The sequence below is a fragment of the Chaetodon trifascialis genome, chromosome 1 (assembly GCF_039877785.1).
Source record: "Chaetodon trifascialis isolate fChaTrf1 chromosome 1, fChaTrf1.hap1, whole genome shotgun sequence".
Classification (NCBI taxonomy): Eukaryota; Metazoa; Chordata; class Actinopteri; order Chaetodontiformes; family Chaetodontidae; genus Chaetodon; species Chaetodon trifascialis.
This window is the reverse complement of record NC_092056.1, coordinates 23,013,131-23,026,263: the sequence shown is the minus strand read 5'-3', so window position 1 is coordinate 23,026,263 and position 13,133 is coordinate 23,013,131.

Genomic DNA, 13,133 nt, shown 5'->3' with positions numbered 1-13,133 from the left:
GTTAAAATCCACAACATGCTGCCTTGATACTCTGCCAACAAACTTTTTTAAAAATGTTTTTAATTGCATAGCTCAAGATGTGTTGCAGATAATAAATAATTCTCTTCAGTCTGGTCAGTTTCCCCAGGCCTCGAAAACTGCAGTAATAAAACCTCTCCTAAAAAAGACTAATCTGGATGCTTCAGTAATAAGTAACTACAGGCCAATATCAAATCTTCCTTTTCTAGGAAAAATTATTGAAAGGGTTGTTTTTCAACAAACGCATGCTTTCATGATGCAAAACAGTCTTTTGAATGCATTTCAGTCTGGATTTCGTCTACACCACAGCACTGAGACTGAGAATACTTATCCAAGATTCAAATGACATACATCTAAATAAAGATGCTTCCAAAACCTCAGTCTTAGCATTATTAGATCTCAGTGCTGCCTTTGATACGGTTGATCATGACATACTTCTTGACAGGCTGGAAAAGTGGGTGGGACTTATTGGCACTGTACTACACTGGTTCAAATCCTATTTACAAGATAGAGACTACTTTGTGTCAATTGGTGAGCATGTGTCTGAAGGAAAAAAGATGATGTGTGGGGTGCCACAAGGGTCCATTCTCAGACCACTTCTTTTCAATATCTACATGTTGCCCCTTGCTCAGATTATGGTGCATCATAATATTTCTTATCATACTTATGCAGGTGATACACAACTTTATATTTCTGTGTCATCACATGACTACAGTCCCTTACTTTCACTGAGTGTATTCATGAAATCACTGAGTGGATGTGCCAGAATTTTCTTCAGTTTAATGCAGATAAGACAGAAGTGATTGTTTTTGGCCCCAAAAATGAAAGGTCAAAGATCAGTGCTCACCTTAACTCCATGTCACTGACAACAACAGATAAAGCCAGAAATCTTGGTGTAATTAATGATTCTGACCTAAATTTTAACAACCATTTAAAGCTGATTACCAAATCAGCCTACTACCACCTGAAAAATATAACCAGAATTAATGGATGTCTGTAAAAAGAAGACATGGAAAAACTTGTTCATGCATTCATTTTTAGTAGGTTGGACAATTGCAATGGAGTCTTTACTGGCCTAAACAAAAAATCAATTAGGCAACTACAGCTGATTCAAAATGCTGCTGCACGAGTCCTTACAAACACCAGAAAAATGGACCATATCACACCAGTCCTCAGATCACTACATTGGCTGTGAGTCAAATAATAGACTTTAAAATCTTACTGTTGCTCTACAAAGCATTAAATGTTCTTGGACCAAAATATATTCTAGATTTATTAACTCCATATGAAGTATCCAGACCTCTCAGGTCATCAGGGACAGGTCTACTGTGTGTTCCCAGAATCAGAACCAAACAAAGTGAAGCAGCTTTCAGTTATTATGCTTCTCACCTGTGGAACATTCTCCCTGCACATCTGAGGTCTGCACCAACTGTCAGCTCATTTAAATCAGGGTTGAAAACATTATTATTTGCTACAGCTTTTACTTAAAGTAAATATATTTGCTCAATCATTTTAATCATTCTAAATGCTAAATTATTGTCTTTTACTGGCTTCTGTTTTTTATTTTCCTTTAACTGTATTTTTTTTTTTTTTTATATTCTCTTCTAATCTCTTTCTTTCTTTCTTTCTTTCTTTCTTTCTTTCTTTCTTTCTTTCTTTCTTTCTTTGAAATGTATGATTTTAATGTATTTTTATGCTTCTGTAAAGCACTTTACCTGCCTAGTGTATGAATTATGCTATACAAATAAATTTGCCTTGCCTTGCCTTAGAAAAGGGGAAGGTGGGGAGAAGCGCTGCCTAGAGTATATTTCTTAATGATTAAGGACAAGGCATCAGGAGACATGGCATGATAGTGATCTGTTTCTACAGCTACAGTGGCAGGTAATATAGAAGGAGATGTAGGAGTGGGAGGAAGCTTAACTTTTTGCTCACGGAATTAACAAGTCAGTAAAAGAGGGCAAAGTCTTGTCTGAGAAAGCTGCGAGAGGATGTGACTTTCTACAAGGGACACGAAGCACATGGTAAAATGGATAAGTGTACCATTCCAGGTTTTCTACAAAGCCTTGGGGAGTAGCTTAGAACGATTTTCAGAAATATTCTATTTTTACACAAGGCTGCAATTACAGAATAGCACTGAATTAGTATATTAAATGTAAAAACTTATTAGATGTGTGGAGAATCTTAAACGCAGCAGGTAAAGAGTACTTGTTTCAGTATAGTGGACAGTAAATTTGTACCAGGAGTTCATAACACTAAATGATGATGTGATGTTATCATTTCTGAGCATTGTCCTGTTTCTGTTTCACTGAGGCTGTTTGAGGCGCCAGAAGCATATAGATCCTTGAGGTTTGGTCCCTAACTGCTTATAAAGAAGAATTTCTGTGAGTACTAAGAGCCTCGGATGTTGTTTTTGAGATGAATGATAAAGATGATGTATCACCGATCTTGTTATAGGAGACTTTCAGCTCATATTGATGCGTCATCTTTTGTCCAATCTGCACAAAAGGAACGCAGGAGGTTAGAATGATTACGATCACATCCATTGAGATACATAATACAATTTCTGTTCTCAAATATGAACTCAATCAATTACTTTCTGGAAAAAATCTTAAGATATTTCTTATTTACTGAACAGACCTATCGGGTTAGAAATCACACAAAGTCTTAGCAAGGCAGTTGCAGAAAAAGGAAAATGATAGAACCATTCACATCGTTAAATCTGTTGGCACTCCTGTTACCTCACTTCAGGATATCAACAATACATTTTGGCATTCAAGGCCATGCACCAACTGAGGGTATGAAACAGTTCTCACACACATATAAACTGCCTACACTAGCCAATAATACTTATTCTTAAGAAAGGGAGGGACTCGGTAGGTTCATACAGAGCAGTGTCACTATTGAGCACTGATCAGAAGATCTTTGCCAAGTCTTTAGCTACAAGACTGAGTCTCCACATGGTCAAAGTGATACACCCTGATTAGATGGGATTCATTCAAAATTGTTGTGAAAGTGGTCACAAAAGACCAGAAAAGTTGTGAAAAGCTAAAAGAAAACACCTGGTGGGACATCTCACAATGAATGAGATTAACTGGCAACAGGTGAGTAACATGATTGGGTCTAAAAGGAGCATCCACCCTCTATGAATGGGACAGAATGTTAGGCTACGTTTACACTTAGGGAAAATGCATATGTTTTCATGCGGTTTGGCCTCTTGTTCACATGCAAAGAGAGTTTTTTTTCACGGAAAACGATCATTTTTAAAAACTCCTTTCTGAAAACGCCGGTTATGTTTTGCCGTGTAAATGCGTTTTAGGTTCCGAAACGTCACAACATGCGACTTAAAATACTTAACGTCATGTGAGCGACTCATGTTTACACTCGCGCCCATTGGTTTGGCATAGTTATGATGCTCTCGACTCCGTATTTATCCAGGTTCATGTAAACAACAACATTTTTGAAAACGATGTTGTGTGCACGATGTTATTTTTGCAGCACAGCACAAGCACTGAATTTTATCTCCTCTGGACAGTGCTTATTTAAGTTATTTGACTTGTGTGCCTCAGTTTTGTGTGTGTGTGGGGGGGGGGGGGGTTGTCTTGTTTTACCTCTTTTCTGCTCTTCATATTGTGTGTCTTTTGCTGTTCTTCATCATTTCTGCATATAGGCGCCACAGTCAGATATATGAAAGAGTTAATGGATGGGTGGGTGCACTTCTCACACCTATGACCCTTTCTGAGCATAACGTCAGGAGGGCTTTCAAGCGTGTGAACATCAAGAAAGCAGCAGGACCAGATGGTATCAATGGGCTGACTGTGTGCTGTCTTACCAGAGTTGAGAGAGAACAGGTTTCTTTAGCTGGGTTCCTAGCTAGTAACTAGTGGACCAGAGCAGACTGGACCGGACTCTGCTGATGAACAATGGTAGTGAGACATAGTGGTGTTGGTAATCAGGAACTTCCCACAATATCCGATGAACTATACCCACACACGCTACAAACAAGGGAAAATATTGTTTTCAAGACAAGCGTCGCACCAAGTATTACATTTTTCTAAACTGATGACTATTCAAAAGATGACCCAAATACCGGGAGAGAGTAAATACCGGGACTGCAGCAGTCAGTTAAGTACTGAAGAAGCTCTGTGGATGGGAGGCTGCAATAAGAAGGCTAGGAGAACCATCCCCAACAGACCTTTCTTCCTGCCGCCGTCAGGATGAAGGTACCAGATACACCAAGCCAGCACTGAGAGGCCCAGGAAAGGCCCCCACCCTCTAGCTATTCTAAATGAGGTCTCTCCCAAGGACTGACAACCCCCTGGCATCCATTTTACTGTAGGTCCATTACTACAGTGATTGTCTCTTGGATTCTGAGCGATGCCAAAATGTGGGTGACCTGCACAGCAATACTGTGCCTGGATGCATCTTGTGGTTGGGGACTGCTCTTGCTGCACTACACAATTTCTAGCAATATAACTATATTAATGGCACATTTCAGCACTCAGGCAAAGCAAGACATTTTTCCATCGATAAGGCAAGGCAAGGCAAGGCAAATTTATTTGTATAGCACAATTCATACGCTAGGCAATTCATAGTGCTTTACAGAAGCATAAAAATACATTAAAATCATACATTTCAAAGAATGAGGGAAAGAAGGGAAGAAATTAGAAGAGAATAGAAAAAATAAAAATAAAATAAAAAACATTTAAAGGAAAATTGTGTATGTCGCCAGCCGATCACAGGGCAACATACACAGACATACAACCATTCATGCTCACACTCATACCTAAGGACAATTTTAGAGTCACCAGTCATCCTAATGAGCATGTTTTTGGTCTGTGGGAAGAAGCCGGAGTGCCCGGAGAGAACCCACACATGCATGGGAAGAACATGCAAGCTTCACACAGAGAGGCCCTGCCTTGAGGCACGTGCACTACCTGCTTGCGCCACCGTGCCGCACTATATGAAGAGAGTTTAGCAGTTTATTGAGTTTGTCTCTCTCGGTCATCAAGATGAAATAATTGCCAGTTTTGGTTTTTGGACTCGACTAGAGATTTTCTGAGTGGCTCCCTTTGTTCTCATGCACTTGCACACTTGTATGCTTATGGGTGATGCTGCCAACACTTTCATGTTATTCCATTGATCTACAGGTGGCAGTAATGAGCCAAGGTTCAAAACCATGAGAGAAAACGGCTCTACATGTGTTTTATGAGGAAGGAAATGTATTCATCACATTACTTTGTCAAGCATACATTCAGTATGGAAACATAACTTTTGTTTGTTTACAAGAAAACTACACAGGCACCTTACAGACAATTTTTGGAGATTTTCCACACCATGGCAATGGCCATAACTGTAACTTGATAAGTTATTGATGTATCATGGTTGTATTTGTTTTTAAGCAATTTTACCTTCTAGTGGTGAAAATTTGTTTAATACGTATTACTGTAAACAAAATGTTGGGGGGACCTCTTTGGTAATGATAGGCGATGCCACTTCTAAGCTAGTGGTAAACTGTTATGTAATTTGCCAATAAGTTCAACTATGAACCAGAACCAGAACAAAGCATGATGGATGCCGTATAAATGCCACATTACTGCATGTCTGCTGCTTAAATTTATGTTGCACTTTTCATGCATCGCCATGGGGAGTGTTTGGAAAAGTAAAGTACTATATTCACAGTTAGAAGCCCGAAGGAGGGGATTCCATCTAGTTGAAGTTTTCTTTTACAGTACGCTGATTTGTTCTAGTCAAGAATAAGCAGTGCAAATTTGAATCTATGCTTAATTGAGGTTTACACAAATAAACCTAATTACTACTGCATATGCTACCTAGTTGATGATTAACCAAGTATGTTAGGCAGACCAGAGAGGGAATTATCAAACAAGAATTATTCATTTTAAACAAGGAATGTGCAACAAAAAACACACTCATAAAGAGTGGAAACGAACAGCGAAAAGCGCACTCAAAAAGTGAATGGAAAGAAACAAAGGGAGCTCCGATGAAACAGGTTTCTGAGGCAAGGCACACAGACAGGTCTGCAGGATCGTAACAAAGTAATAATGGTCAGCTCCAACATTTTCACTGAATTCAAACCTCTAATCAACATCACTGCTAAACTTTGGAGGCAAACAAAAACAGAGGTCAAAGCCAGTTAGTTGCTATAAGTTCAAAGAGAAAAACGTGGAACCTACAACCTACAACTGAAGCTTCGTGTTTATAGCTACATGGCATTGGCCAAGGTTTTTGTTTAACATTATGCAATGTTGAAAAGTGCAGAGGTTATGACATGCAATGGCTATCTACAAAGCAGAGCAGGATGGGGAAAACAAACCCGTCCTGTGATGAGTGAGGGGGGAATGTTTGTTTTCACCCAGCCCTGGGTGGACGTCTCTACCTCTTTGCATGTCTGGTCCTTGGTTCCCTCTCAGTTTTCTTCCTCTCTCTTGCATGCTCTCATTTTCTCTGGTTTTAACTTCCCCCTCTCCCTGTATCTCTTTTACTCTCGTTTGTAATCCAGTTTGAGCTGGTTCCTAGTCTGCAATCTGTCAAAGAAGGAGAATGGTCCTGATGTTATCATGTCCATCAGCAGTAGATTTCCCGAGAGGATGGTATCTGTGTGTGTGTGTGTGTGTGTGTGTGTGTGTGTGTGTGTGTGTGTGTGTGTGAGATACTAAACTGAGTTTTTGTGTGATGCACTGAAGAAGAAAGGCAGTTGTCGCAGATTTTGAATGGCACTACTTTAATAAAGCATGCAATTTATCATGTTGACTACAAATTTTGCTGCAGAAAGAAGAAACCGTGGAATAAGAGTGGAATGATAAACTCCCTTGTAGACAACAAAATAAAGAATGTCTCACAAAAAAAGCTAATAAGTCAATATGACTGTACTTTTGGAATATATTTTATATGATATCATATGTCCTTTGTATGTGCAATTAAACATGCTGTGTGTTCCACACCGCAGTGAGTTATCCTGCTTTGTCACCATATCTCTGTGATAAGAAAAAGAGCTCTTTTCTCTTTTTATTTAGTTGGGTTGGTCATCCTGGAATATGGAGTGATGGTCTCTCCACTAATGAACTTTTAACAAGGCAATTGAAAATGCATTTCAGGCGACGACCTCTTGAAGCCGGTTGAAAGAATACCAACAGTGTGCTAAGCTTTCTTCAAGGCAAAATGCGGCTACTGCGAAGAAGAATCACAGGCGTTAGCTCATAGATTTGATGTCTTCAGCACTGAACCAAAATGTAGACAAAAAAGAAAAGCAATTACTTTGAAGGTGTTTTCAAACTCTTGACTGGCACTGCATGTGTTTGGAAAGACAATAATGTCCATTTTGTTGTGGCAAAGATCCAAAACCTTGGTTATCTGCTATTGCTGTGGTCAGTTTGCCAGAATGAACAAACGTTACAAAACCAGGAAACCACTGGAGTTTAAAGCGTCGCCAAATAACTTATTCAGCCTGCACATCTGGTCCCCAGTCCTCTTCCGATTTATGAATGAAAACATTAAGCCACCAGTCTTCTGATTTGGTTTTGAGTGATCTGGGAAGTAGTTCTAGCAGCCTTTGTTTGTATCGTGTTTACACAGTGGACATTGAATCCCTAAGTGAGCTGTATTCCACTGCTCAGTAAGTAGGTATTCTTTGACTGGGCTCTGCGACACAAATAGTGCTGGGATGGCGATGTGGTCGAGTGATCCTGTAATCAGTCACAGGTTCAGACAGACCCAGCGTTAGGGCCGGGCCCCATGTCTTGCAGCATTATTGTATAGACTATTGTGTTTTTGTTGTTGGATGAAAGTCTGATGGAATTGGCTCTGTTTCAGATTATACTGTCCAAGGACACCATCTGCTAGAATGGTTTTGAGTTGTGTGTAACAACGTGGGCGACATCAACCTCCCGAGAGATTTGCATGTTTTGTTAATTACGATGCTTCACTTCAGCCTGTGTCTAGCTAGCAAGCTAACGCGACTTTCTCACAGTGTCAGGCTGCAACCTGAGCTCATCTGGATTTTTGCACACTGACTAATATAACTCACTTCTTGTTGTATGTACTTGAAGGTGGCTGCAATAACCTGCAGTTACTCATCACCCTCACAGGAGGGATTTACTTCCCACAACACCAAATGAACTGTGTCATGCCCACACAGGTTAAAAACAGGGGAAATTATTTTTTAAGACAAGACAATAATCTCATAAATGAGATTTTTTGTAATTTAATGCCTATTAAAAAAAAAAAAAAAAAAAAGAAAAGAAAATTGTGCCCCATCCCTAATAAGAAAGCATTACCAACAAGTAAAGCTCACATAATGAGGATGGTTACTCAGCAGATGCAGGCACACCACAAACACCACAGGTACAGCTAACTGTTTAATAGATTCCAGGAATGGAATGGGAGCAAGCATTGACATTACCATCAAATTAGCAACCACAGCAGGGCCCACTCTGCCATCTCTCATACCATCTTCTCTGCCTTTTCCTCCACAACAGCCAGGGTTGCCATTTTTGCCACCAGCAGCTACCTCAGAACCAGATGGTACTTCTGCCAGCCAAAAAAAAAATCCTTCAAAAATAAATCTTCACTACTTTATCTCTTTATCTTTTGTATATCTCCAATGCAGGCCTGAATGGAGAAAGCAGTTTCAGTCTTTGAAGATCTGAAAACTGAGAGGGGAAATGTTATTGTGGAAATGATTCGTGACAGCAGGATTCAAATACAATAAAAGCTATATGACCAAGCATTTTTAAAATTAGGACGACAGCATCATTAATAACACGAGAAGCCTGTCTGACTTTGCCCTCTGGAAGTAAACGCCACTGCTGAAAAGTCTGATGGCTGGTCTATCTTTGTCACATGAATGTGGTTGGCAGCTGAGAAACACAAAGTCCACAGAATCAGTCTGTCTGTGTCAATACACTATTTAAAATAAAGTTTTGCAGTGTTGCAGTCTTTTCACCAACATGTGCTTCATTGTTTATCCAGGTATGTTATCAGAGCAAACACATTTTCTATGGTAAAACATTAAGTTACATGCACTTACACATTAATTAGCGATTAGCTGCTGGCATGTGTACTTCGTAAAATAAATAAATGAGAAAAAAAATGGAAAAAGAAACCAGTCTTGTATCTCTCTAACCTCCAGGTAACACTGTATATGATACAAAACATGTGAGAAGTTGCTTCTAAAACTGTCCTTTCCTATCACATGAGTGCAGTCATCTGTATTTCAGTTTTGAGGACATAGAAATATAACTGCACATTACTGGAAAATGCTGTGAAAAACATCTACTCCATCACAACAATCAGGTTAAAGTGTGAGGATTTGTCCTCGGTAAAATAGTATTTCAGGACTCAAGGTGCGGAGCAAAAACTGAAATGATGTCACAAAACACAAACTAGATTTACTTACAAAAGGAGGAACAAAAGGCACACTCAAACTGAGTGGGAATAACCAAAAACACCACGCTGGAACTGAGGCTGATAGGGACACTGAGCGGGACTGAGCACACTGAAAGAAAAGAGCAGAACAAAGCATAAGTCCAAAAAGGGCAACATAAAAATCCACTGGATAAGTTCCAAGACAAAACACCAGGGCAGAACTGACAAAAGGGCTTTACTTAGAGGTTACTCACTGAAACAGAACGTACACACGGTTGAGATCAGGACGAACAGGCAACCACAAGACCAGAGAGCCTCCCTTAAATGCAGCCAGCAATCAGCTCCAACACGCCTCAGGTGTGCAGGTAATTAGGTCACCACGGTGCATGGGGAAAGGACCGCCCATTCTCAGACAGACAGGGGAGACAGACTAACAGACAAATAACACTACGGGAAAAAGGAAGGGAAGAAACACTGGGAAAAGACACATCCTAACATAAAGGCCCTTACCCATCAAATTTACAAGGCAAGGCAAGCACCATTCAGACACAAGGCAATTAAAAGTGCTTTAGAAATACATAAATATAAGACATTAAGAAAACATTAAAATTACATTTAAAAGCCGACAAAAATAAAAAGCAAAAGCAAGCAAATGAAGTGAAAGATTAAAAGGCAAAACAAAAGCAAGCACATATAAAGAAGAAGTTATGTGTCTTATTTATTTGGAAGCCACAGTAAATAAAAATAATGTTTGAGCCCTGATTTAAATAAGCTGACAGCTTTACTCAGGAAGTTTCTTTCACTGGTAGGGAGCATAGAAACTAAAAGCTTCTCCTCCTTACTTGGTTTTGATTCTGGGAACACAGCATAAACCTGTCCCGGATGACCTGAGAGCTCTGGATGCTTGCTGGATAACATACAAGTAAATCACAGACACATTTAAGCCTGAGACCATTTGGTGCTTTATAGACAAGTAATAGCATTTTAAAATCTATCCTTTGACACACTGGAAGCCAGTGCAGTGATTTAAGGAACAGTTAAGTGTGCTCCACTTTTGTGGTGTGAGAGGGGATTCTGGCAGCAGCATTACATTCAAGCTGCTGCTCTGACTGATTTTTTTGGAACAAAATTTTATTCAACTTATTTAGACAGAAACGCTTTAATTCTCATAATTTTGAAGGTGATAGTAGGTTGATTTTGTCTTTATTTAGCTGTTGAAATTTAGGTCCGAGTCCACAACTACACCAGGATTTCTGGCTTCATTTGTAGATTTTAGTCAGGTGAGTGCTGACTTTTAATCTTTCTTGTTTTGGACCTATGGTGGCCAACAAGGGCAAACAGGCCACAAATGGCAAAAGGCTGCAAACACAGGAATGATGCAAAGCCAAAAACACACACATAAAACAAATGCAACAGAAAAACGCTGCAAGAGAAAAATGCTGCAATCACAGAAACAAAGCAGAAGCAAAAACTTACAAACACACAAAACAAATGCGAAAGAAAAATGCTGCAAATATCAAAACACACACAACCCCAAAACAACTGCAAGAGACAAACGCTGCAAATTCACTCCACGAAACGGAAGTGCGCCAGGCCACTAGGGGGACTCGACCTGAGGGATGGACCGTTCCTGTAGGACCAGACCATAGACATAGACACTGCATCGACCGCTACTGCCTATTGGCGCTGATGAGCCATGGGGCCGTCATCTTGGACTGTTTTTTTTTTTTTTTGCTGCAAACATCATACATGTAGCTATGATACAGGACAAATGGTTTGGCGTATTTTAATATTCATGTGGGATTAACAGTAATAGAATATTCTGATGTAGCCTAGACTGTGAATGATATGGACAATACTCTATATATGATTTATATATTCATTTTCTCTGATATATAACTATATCTGACATATAACGTATCCATTATATATGTATGTATACATGAATGATATTGATACTATATATATGATTTATATATATTTTCATTTTCTCTGATATATAACTTCTATCTATTGTTATGTTTTATATAGAAATATGTGTTCATTAGTCAGTATTTTGTTTATATATGTAAATATTTCTAACCTAATTATATATTGTCCCTTCAAATTATTAAAATAGTTGACTTTACTGCTACTATCTGCTTCTTTATCATATATCAGTGTGTGTGTGTGTGTGTGTGTGTGTGTGTGTGTGTGTGTATAATGTGTGTGTTTACAGTGTTTGCAAAATACCTGTCTACAGTCTAGGCTAGCACATCCAGTTGTGTGTCATCTGCATAAGCATGGTAAGAGATGTTATGATATTCCAGGAGGGAGTAGGGGGGAGCAAGTACAGTGGTGGAAAAAAGTTTTCGGACACCCCATGCATTTGTGAAATATTGCATTGAGAATCACTCTTAGGTCTTCAAGTGCAATTTCTTTTAGTAGTCACAGCCAAAATACTAAACAAATCCATACAAACAAAGCCATTAAAAACTAAAAATTGATTGGTTCCATCAAAATACAAAAGAAATTTTGAGTATTAGGTCATTTTGGTACCAGTGATCCACTAATGAAGGTCGTGTTTTTTTTTAAAAGACACAATTTTTGTTGCCGTGCTTCATGTCTATATAAAGCCAGCAAAAATTTCTAAAACAAGGAACCTAACGCAGGAAACACGCCTGAAGATACAGATTCTCAGCGAGGAAGCGTAAAGCTGCCGCCAGATAGCCAGGAAGTGCAGATGCAGTCCTTCAGCAGTTGGATACACTCCAAATACAGATAAACCAACAGCTTGGAAGGTAAACCAAGATCCTACAAGGCTGTCAAGAAGCCCCTGATCGTTGGGCCCAAGCACACAAGAAGTGGACAGTCAGGAACTGGAAGAAGATTCTGTGGTCAGATGTGTCCAGTTTCCAGCTTTATCTTCCTCCTGCTAATGTGAGGATACACAGAAGGCCAGGCAAAGCATTATCTCCAGCATGTACAGTACCTACTGTCAAGCATGGTGGAGGCAGTATCATGGTTTGGGGATGCATGAGTGCTACTGGTGTTGGTCATCTCACTGTCTGTGATGGCACATTAAACTCTGCCAAGTATTGTGCCATTCTCGAAACCCACATGCTCCCTTCTGCACTTGCACTGTTCTGTCAAGGTCAAAACTGGATGTTTCAACAAGATAATGCCCCTTGTCACACATCCAGGGCCAGTTGAACTTGGCTGCAGGAGCACAGTGTCCAGGTCTTAGAGTGGCCAGCTCAATCCCCGGACATGAGCCCCATTGAAAATCTGTGGTGGATTATCAAAAGGTCTGTTTCAAAGCGTAAACCAATGAATTAAGAAGAATTAAAAGCAGTAATTCAAGAAGAATGGGACAAGATTACCCCTGAACAGTGTGAAAGGCTCGTGGGGAACATGCCAGCCAGGATTAGAGCTCGACTGCTAATGGCAAGACTACTAAATATTAATTTGACAATGTGATGGTTTATTTATTTTTTCGTTCTGTTTTGAACACATTCTCTGTTATTTGTTGACTTTGATACCGACAATGTTGAGAACTGACATATTGAAACTGTCAAGAATTTAGTTTTGTTAGTTTTTCTTGTAAACAATAAACAAAAAAAATTTCATTTTTATTTGTTCGTTTCTGTCTAATTCAGCCACACCTTTTGAAATACAAAAACACAAAAAAGATTTTTCCACAAATATTTCATAATAATATTTGAGATTGTGTAAAATTTTAAGAGTGTCCGAAA